General features: G+C 25.9%; 1 long non-coding RNA gene across 1 annotated transcript; it reads left to right on the top strand.

Annotated features, from left to right (window-relative positions):
- The first annotated feature begins 4,955 nt into the window (after positions 1–4,955).
- LOC136076867 (uncharacterized) lies at positions 4,956–7,910 on the top strand. The gene is made up of 4 exons (XR_010636636.1): positions 4,956–5,931; positions 6,280–6,402; positions 7,326–7,445; positions 7,730–7,910. It is a non-coding gene; the product is annotated as an uncharacterized LOC136076867 (long non-coding RNA).
- Positions 7,911–8,374: the final 464 nt, after the last annotated feature.

Genomic DNA, 8,374 nt, shown 5'->3' with positions numbered 1-8,374 from the left:
TATAAAAATATAAAATAACTGTATATTTTGTTATATTTTTTTACTGTATAACGATTTTTATCTTAAAATTCTTGTTGTATAAAATTATTGAATAATTAAGTAAAATAACTAAAAAATGTATTGGGTAAAAAAAGCAAAGATACAAAAGAATTTTTATATCGTTGTTGCTCCCTATTACAAAATAAAAAAGGTAGTTTTCTAACAATATAATATTAAATTTTTCATACTTTTATTGTATCACAAATAGTTTAATGAACTAATTATTTTTTGGCGATTACAAATACAAAACGGGCGGCAAATGATTTATTGACTTAAGTTAATTAACACTATTACATTAACAAAAAGAGCTAACACTTGAGGAAAATAGGTTTATTTTATTACTGAAAACGGCAAATAAAACCACTTTAATAATGCGTTTAACATGACACAATGAGGATTTTTTATTATTTTTTATATCAATTTGTAAATCAAATAACATTATTAAATCAAAGTTATCATAAACAAATAAGACAAAAGTAATTCGACAATTACTTTTGGCATTTATCTGTATTTTGATTATTCAATAGGTATATTTTTTGTATTTGAGTTTAGTACCGTGCAGGAAAATTCGAAAACACAGTTAAAATATTTTCAAATAGAAGACATTCAACATTTCAATGCTCATTTTTATGATAGTAAAAAAAATGTCATTAAAATCAAATTTTATTAAATTCAGAAAATTCAAAATAAAAAACAGAAATTTAATTCCGAATCAAATAAGTAAAGATCAAATTGCGTAATTAGTTTTTTTTAGGGAAAAATAAAATTGAAGGGCATTACATGTTTATAGAGACACTTTTTTATATGCTTACAGGTTTATAAAACTCGTGTTCAAGTAATCAGTCAAGGGAAGCTATAGAGATAATAAGAAGTTTAAGTTATTATTCAAGAAAAGAAGCAAATATGCCTAAACAAATCGTTAAAACGTTATCTAATTTAGTCCTTTAAAAGGCTAAAAACGTTTTTTAACTCATTATGATGGTAGTTAATAAATTTTGACAAAAAATAATCTATAAACATTTTATATGATATTGATGTTAGCATTGTCACTGTGCTTAGACATCGTTAATCAAATCGATATTCGCACCACCGAATGTCTAACACTGCTACGCAGAAAAAGAATTATTCTTTTTAGATCATTAGAGAAGTAGCGTTGGTATTGATTTTAAGGTTTACAATTTTTGTTTTCGACAACAAAAAAGTTTTATTTACATTTGAGTAAAACTAAGTGGGGTTTCGACACATCTTTAGAAAATCCATTTTTTTTAGCTGACAAACTAAATTTGGTTTGCAACAATTCTAATAATAATTATATTCCATAAACTGATAAAGAATTTAATTAGTTATCTAATATTATTGGTAGATAATTAATTTTGTTTTTGGGGCTCAACTGTCAATGTTACCTCTATATGGGGTAACGTTGACAGTAGTATGTTTTATGCTGTTAATTTTTTTTTTTTTTTTTTTTTATTTTTTTTTTATGTTAGGTGCCCCAAGAAGTCCTAACGGTCTTGTCACAGAGCACCGCGGAAGTGCATTTAACCAGGAAGTTCACGCCTTCTTCCTTACCGTAACGCGAAAATATGTCCAGAGCTCGTTTCGAACCTGGATCTCCTACTTAATAGCAAGCGTTCTAACCACTGCGCCACGGCCGCAAACGTTAAACTTACATTATGAGGGGTAACATTATCTTTGGAATTTTGAGAAAAAAAATATAGAAAACATTTTTGATATATATTAGCACCAACTTACATTTCCGTTTTTAAAATTAGCAGCATGAAAAGTTGTAAAACTGCTATGAAAAACGTAATGTTATATTATTTTTTGAGAGATATCAACTAGTTTTAGTTCTGATTGTGTCTGCTTAAAAATAGAAAAAGTAACATTAATTCGTGATTAAAATCTTTTCTCTGAGAATTGTCAAACCAATAAGCTCTACATAACATTAATGACTCAATATTTGATTACAACGAAATCCCGCAGCAATGAAATTTTTTAGTGGAATCCTCCGTTACACATTTTTAGTGTTTGGTTTAATGTAAAAAACAACAAGATAATTTTTTTACATTTTTTGGTTTTGACGTTTTGTTCTTACTAATATTATTGTGCAACAAATGTCGGTATTTAGATCTGTTGTTATTTGATGTATTGGTACCAATTAATTTTAGAATAACTCTTTTAATTTGGGGTTTAATTTGTTTGATTCCATTTCATTTAATTGTGAAAGATTCATCAGATTCATGCCAACAGACATTCTACCAACTTTTGCTTAATTTTTGGCTTATGGGGTGACTTAAATATTTCTGTCAATTTTTTTTGGAATAAAGTTTTTTAACAACAAATAAATTAGAAACTAGTTCAAATTATGTCCTCCGTTTTTCGCTAATATTTACACTTACTATTACGTGGATAAAGAAATAAGTGATAGTCAAAAACCAGAAAAAAACGTTTTTAATGAACAAGAAGATCAGTTTAAAAATTTCAAAAGTTCGAAAAGTAAATTATAACTATGAGTGGCAACGATTGTTTATTTTGTATATCTTAGAATAAGTAAAGAATACTTGCTGTAGAGGTTAAAAATAAACTTTTTAAAGTTAAACTATTGTCTACCTAAGCACTAAACGTTGTTTAGTGTTCAGGTAGGCAAAAGATTTTGAAGTATGTACTAGCAATCATTGGTATAAAGCAACTTCAAGTACTCATTGCCTTAGTTTTTAAAAAATAAAAGAATTTAAGGTCTACTAATTCCTATCTTATTTAAAAACAAATTTGAAAAATCACCTTAATTAAACCGTTTTAAGTATGCCATTTTTTGTTTTGTTAACGTGTACTTATTTTTTAATGCGCATTTCTTTGTATTTACAAAGACATGCGCATTAAAAATAAGTAAACGTTAACAAAGCTTAAAGATTCCGGTGGCTTGTTTTTTTTGCAATGAGTTAAAGTTTCAAAGCTAAAAAGATAATGCTTACTTATCTAACTTTTTTTTGTTTGTTAACTGTCTATCTAAACCTAAAAAGCTGCAACATTTAAAAATATATATTTTTATAAATGTTTCACTAACATAAGTTCATTAAATTATTTTGCTTTTACGTTAAGCTAATCGTTTTTATAAAACCCAAACATGTTATAGTTTTATTGTCTAATAAATGTACTCCTGTTTTAATGTATTGATATATTTTTTTTAATGAAAACCGCCAAAAAACACTTATTTATGGTAATTTAACTCCATGACAAAAAAATAAAGTCAGAATGTTATATGTTCAATATCCACCATTTTACGTTTTGAGAAAAAATTGATTTAAAAAAAGTAACTTTTGTAAACAGCATATAAAAAGATTTATATTATTTTTACTTTTATCTGCGACTTTTTTACTATTGAATTAAGTTTCAATACGATAGAAAAACACAATCATTAGGTGCAATCAGTAAATCAATTTTTTTTTATAAAAGACTGATTTATCAATTTATACATTCATAAACTGGATATAAAAAAAGATAGCTCTAATCTTGCTCAAGTTTTGAATAAACTACGTTACGGTCAAAAAGAATCAAACAAATTACAATTGATTTCGTTTTAATGTCAATTAACTTCGTAGCACTGCATTAAGAAAAACTTTTCAATCTTTATTATATATTACTTAAGTTTTTATAAACGTTAATAACGTTAAAATAAAGTTAATTATAAATAAAGTTAATTATAAATTAAGTTAATTATAAATAAAGTTAGTTATAAATAAAGTTAGTTATAAATAAAGTAAAGTAATGAAATATTGCTTAATAAAGTACTTATATTTTTAAAAATTACTGAAATAGGGTAGAGCGGGGCATATCGGGACAGTGGGGCACAACGGGAAAGCGATATTAAGAAATTACATTAGAAAGATAAATCATCCAAAATGGAAAAAAATCCAGTTTTAGTTACAAATAAATAGTTTTAGTTACAAATAAAAAAACTTAGAAATTGAAAAGCTGCTAAATATGGAATATTTAAATTTGCTCTACATTGGCATATTGTTAATAAGCCAGCTCGTCAAAAATGCTGCCAAATAGTTTCAGGATGTTTTTTGTGTAATTTATGTGATCAATAACTTTTTTGTATTATTTTAACTTTTGTAGTAGTTACCAATTTAATAATATATAATGGTTTTGCCATACTTAAGTTTTAGAACAATTTTGTTTGTTTAAGAGTATTTTATTATATAATACAAAATTTTTATTCATTTTATTTTTTATTATTATTTTTTTTTTTTTTGTGGTGTATGAAGTATGGGCATGTAATTTGTATGGCTACCCAGACAGCAAGGATATACTGGTCCGATAATGGCTAGCCTATGCCAGCGAATTCATTACAGGCCCGATAAAGTTCCGTTCTTGGATTGCCAGTGTTGGGAAGCCGTAACAGGGCCATTGCCGAGCCTTTATAAAATTGCCTGAGCTGGGTAGCCGCAAAAAAACCATCAATGGTCCAACAAAGATTTGCTGTAGCAGAACAATAGAGACTGGGCCGATACTGACCTATCAGTGGTAAAATCAAATTAATAATGATATAAACAAGAGCGTTTACAGCGCATATATTCGCATCCATCTTGAAAGTCGTTTCTTCCTCTTCATTCAAATATATCTAAAAACTTTATTGTTTAAAAGAATACTTTCAGGTGAGAAATTTTTTATATTGCGTACATAATAATTTTAGATAAGTTTTAAAAATTAATATTCTGTAAAAGGAAATTTATGTTTTTTAAATAATTTCTAAATAAATTATTGCAAGTAAATTCTTTTGTTAAATAAATAAAGTTTCGTATAGGATGTATTGTTAGACTTCAAATAACATATTAATCATGATATATCAACATTGTTTACAAGTCTATTTATCTCAAACGTAATTATTTACATCAAACATTAACCATTAAATAGGTTTAATGTTTATATTAAATTTTTTCGCCATGCTAAACTAGTTAGAGAAACTTAAAACCTAATTTATGGAAACAACGGCAATTGAAGTATGATAGATATTAATAGAAAAAAACTGATAGAAATGTTGGTTTCATAGGAAAGGAAATATATTATATATATGTATATTATTGTGTAGATATAATTTTGCTTTATTTTATTATCTTTTTGTTGTAATAATCATAACTTTTCTTTAACATAATTTGAGTGTTATTAACACATTTATCTTTTATATTCTTATAGTTTAATAGGAATAATATAAAAATAACATCTTTATAAATATAGCTTAAGAATATCATTATTGTAGTGTTATACAAAGTTGTTGAGGTCAAAAAATGGATACCTAAGTATTATTAACATATGAGGCATTAGATAGAAAAAGTTATCAAGTCCATATACCTAGACTTGGGCATATAAGTGTTTTTAGCAAAATAATTTGAAACATTCGTTGTGGACTTTATTATTTTTTATTTTTTTATAGGAGTTTAATTAATATTTAATAATTTTATCTAAATAAATTTTTTAATTTGTTTACTTTTAAATACAATAAATAAATATAAATAAACCAACAAAGTTGTGATACACATTATTAGCGTATAGTCTTACAAGAGTAGATGTCAGACCTTAACAGCTTTTCACAGTTTAGTATTTATTTATTGTAGAGTGTTAGAAATATATTTAGATTTTTTGCTTTCACAACTTTTAGTTATAAATGGTTTCATTTGTCGGCTATTCTATTTATGAAAAAATTATGTTGACTGTTTGAATTTTTGTATTGTTATTTATATATCATTTATTGTTGTCTTTTGTAATAGAATTTTCTATAAAGATTTGAGCATTATACCAATTTATTACATCCACGTCAATAATAATTCTGTATAGTTGTATCACATCACCTCTTGATCCTCTAATTTTTAATGTGGAGAGAAAGGTTTATTAGTGAGTTTTTACATGATCAATTTTTTAAACTATATGTCGGAGTTATTTAATCATAATAACATGTTTCCATATATGTAAACTCCTTGATAGGTTCAATGAGGTCTAAATAATGATGTAAGTAATAATGTTATATTTATTTTATCTAATTATTTCAAGAAGTATTTGATTTGCCCTAATGTCAAACTTCCAAAGTCATTTTTTCTATAATTTCACTTTTAAAACGCTTTCATTAATGGTTATAAAGAATTGCCAATAATGCTTTTTCTTATTTTGTTATTTTATTTGAAAACACCTCAAAGAAAATAAGTTCAATTATTGGATTTAATAGTATTGATGTTTTGTTTTTAGAGTTTGTTTGTGATGAATAATGCGCCACCACATAAAAGTAGTGAATATTAATGAAGCTATGGCAATAAACGTAATGTTAAAACAAAATGCCAAATCTCAAGTTGAATGGTTCATCTAAGTCTGGTAAGTTTACACTTAATCAAATAAGTTATTACTATTTCTGTTTTCAGTGTCTAAGTAAAAGAAAAATTTTTTCCCCTTAATTTTACTATTACTAATGACTAGAGTTACTGTCTTTTATAAAATAGTTTTTGTGTTTAAAAATATTTAGGAAGGTTGAGAGGCAATTAATTTTTTTTTCTTTCTATTTATTTAAAGCAAGTTTTACAATAAAAGAATGAATAAAGTACATAAAATACATACAATAAGAATTATAAACTTTGTTAACTTTACAATAAGTAAGCAGATACTCACAGAAGATCATAAGATCTTGTCATCAAGAACTGCCTCAATAGATTTTAAATGAAGAATAGTTGTTTAATGATACATCTGTAAATATTCACCCATAAATACATGTATAATTATTTACTCACATATAAATATGCAAACATATTAGTATATATACTTACACATACATGAAATCATGTATATGTTTAAATTTGCAATTTAAATTTAAATTTATGTTAAAATTGTCTTGTTTATTTAAATTTGATGAATTTTTTATAAATATAGTTTATAAGTCTCCTAACATTTTTAGTGCTCCCTAACACCTTATACCTACCAGATACAGGTAGTAAATTAAATCTTTTTCTGTTCCCTTGCTGACAAGTTTGTTATGTAGTTAGATAAACAGATTTCATCTATATATTATCAATAATGAAGAAAATTATATTAGGATTTCAATTTAAATATTTTAAATATATGTTAATGCTAAATATTATAGGTTCAATCTTAAAAATTTAAATGGTATAATGATAATGTGCATCTTTTTTAAAATGTTTAAGATGCTTTAAATTGTAATCATATTGTGGCAAGATTTTAAAGTCATCTATATATAATAAAATGATAAATTAACTTTTTCACAGCGTGTTATATACTTTATTTAGAATCTGCTGTAAAGTAAATTAAATATTCAATCATAAATTGTCAAATCTCAAGACATGAAATTGTTAATGGAGTTTTGGTCCATTATAATCCAAGTAACACATGTTTTGATAAATATATTTGTAAGTATCCTGCATTTTTTTGTAATTGTAAATTTTCATTGCAATTTTCATTACATTTTAGTTCACAAAATAATAAAAAGATCCTTAACTCAAGTCTATGAAACGATGGTTTGATGTTAATGGATTAAACTTTTTCGTCAATATGAAAAATAATTGTTATTGTAACATGATAGCCATGTTGTTTATGTTGTGACCATTTTGTATATATGTTGCTACTATGTTGAATAAGTATATATGTAATTAATTATTAAGTTGTGCTTATGTTTATTTTTATTTTATTAAAGTTAAAACGGATGCAAGCACTGAAGAAGAAAGTAACGTTACAAATTGAAGCAGAAATTTATAACGGAATCATCTAGACGATTGGACATGAATCGCAAAAAAGCACCATTGTCGAATGGCTATGAATCAAATCTTTGTATAATAATTGCTATTTGTCGCGTAAATATATATTTTAAAATTTAAGCATGTTTTTTAAATTCATTCATAATAATTAAAAATGTCAATAATCATTTGTTTAATACATTTTATTGTCCTTAAACTAATGAAAAATACGCAAATTTTTAACCAAAAAATTACAGTCAACTCTGCTAAAGATAACTTAAAATAATTAAGAAGTCTAAATATAAAGGAAAATATAGGGACTTCAAATAGGATTCCCCGAAAAAAATCCATGACAATCCCATGCGCGACCCAGTTAGTTAACAAAGACAATATCACGATGGTACAATGTAAAACTGGCTAATCGTTGTTATGCCACTTCTTATCCTGCACTGGCTAGCCGCGGTTTTGCCATCACTGGTTAGCCACGGCTGGTCCATGAAAAATCCTTAGAGCAAAACGGAGCTTCACCAACGTCGGCAGCCATAGCCGGTCCAGCGCGGCAGCCTATACAGGACTAGTGCGGGACCATTATATCCTTACTGTCT

Source organism: Hydra vulgaris, chromosome 02 (genome assembly GCF_038396675.1).
Source record: "Hydra vulgaris chromosome 02, alternate assembly HydraT2T_AEP".
Taxonomy (NCBI): domain Eukaryota; kingdom Metazoa; phylum Cnidaria; class Hydrozoa; order Anthoathecata; family Hydridae; genus Hydra; species Hydra vulgaris.
Note: the sequence above shows the minus strand (reverse complement) of the source record. Positions and strands in the feature narration are given on the sequence as shown.